This window comes from Mus pahari, unplaced genomic scaffold (assembly GCF_900095145.1).
Source record: "Mus pahari unplaced genomic scaffold, PAHARI_EIJ_v1.1 scaffold_10232_1, whole genome shotgun sequence".
NCBI classification, from domain to species: Eukaryota; Metazoa; Chordata; class Mammalia; order Rodentia; family Muridae; genus Mus; species Mus pahari.
Genome location: NW_018393708.1, coordinates 3,452 through 5,264, shown reverse-complemented (window position 1 = coordinate 5,264; position 1,813 = coordinate 3,452).

Genomic DNA, 1,813 nt, shown 5'->3' with positions numbered 1-1,813 from the left:
TAGGTGGAACAACAATATGAACTAACCAGTACCCCCTGAGCTTGTGTCTCTAGCTGCATATGTAGCAAAAAATGGACTAATCGGCCATCACTGGGAAGAGAGGTCCCTTGGTCTTGCAAACTTTATATGACCCAGCACAAGGGAAGGCCTGGGCCAAGTAGTGGGAGTGGGTGGGTAGGGGAGTAGGGGCGGGGGTGAGTATAGGGAACTTTCGGTATAGCATTCGAAATGTAAATAAAGAAAATAATATTTTAAAAAAATTGAAAAAAAAAGAACTATTAAAAAAAAAGAAAGATATGCCAAGAAGGAAAGTGAATAGCTGTAAGTGACTTCTTAAAGAAATTGAATAGATCTCATACTAGTAACTTAACAGTATACCTGAAAGCTGTAGAATAAAAATAAGCAAGCTCAGTGAAGAAGAGTATGCAGCAAGGAATGCACAATCTCAGATATTAAATCAATAAAATAGAAACAAAGTAAATAATAAAAAGAACCAATGAAATTAAGAGTTGGTACTTGTAAAAAAAAAAAAAAAAGAACAAGAAACCCTTACTAAAACTAACTAAATGTCAGAGAATTTCCAATTTTACAAAATCAGAAATGAAAAGGGGTAAAATAACAGACCTCAAAGAAATCTAAAGAATCATCAGATCATACTTTTAAAGCCTGTACTGTACAACATTCTAGTATTTTTTTTTAAAATGAGAAAATTTCTTGATTGATATAACTTATCTAATGTAAATCAGTATCAGATAAACAATTTAAATATAGGAAATAGATGCATAAAGGAACAGAAATTTTCAGCAAAGAATTCTAGCAGACTTTCAAAGAAGAGCTAATACCAATACTCATTAAATTAGTCCACAAAATAAAAACAAAAGAAATATTTCCAAATTCATTTTAAGGGGCTGCAGTTACCTTGATACACAAACTGCACAAAGAGTCAAAAAAGAAAGTGAATTATAGACTAATTTCCCTCATGAAAATTGATGCAAATTTATCCAATAAAATATTCACAAACCAATTCCATTACTTCATAAAAAGATGATGATCAAGTAGGCTTTATCCCATGCATACAAAGATGGTTCAACATAAAAAACAAATCAATAAATGTAATCCATCATTAAACATACTGAAAGAAAAAAAAACAAAAAACATGTGATTAACTCATTAGATGCTGAAAAAAACTTTGACAAAATCCAACACCTTTTCAGGATAGAAATCTTGAAGAGATTAAAGAAGCAAGAGACATATATTAACATAATGAACCCAATTTACAGGTAGCCAACAGCTAGCATTAGATTAAATGGGGAGAAACTCAAAGCAGTTCCACTAAAATCAGGAACAGGAAAAGGCTGTCAACTCTCTCCATATCTACTCAACACAGTAATTGATACCTGATTTTCTTAAAGAAGCCAGAAATAATTAAAGAAGAAACTTGAACACATGATGCTGGTCTAACTGAATGTCTGCATGTGGCAGAATGTAAATTGATCCATATCTATTACACTGCAAAAAACCCAAGTTCAAGTAGATCAAAGACCTCAATATAGAACCAGATTCACTGAACCTAATAGAACAGAAAATGGAGAATAACCTGGAATACACTGCCACAGAAGACAACTTCCTGAAAAGATCACTGTTAGCACAGGCACTGAGAACAAAAATATCAATAAATGGGACCACAAAAACACAAAACAAAACAGAACAAAACAAAACAAAACAAAAACCCGAGAAACTTCTTTAAGACCAAGAACACCGTCAATAGTACAAAATAGCACCCTACATCTGACAAAGGACTAATAGCCACATT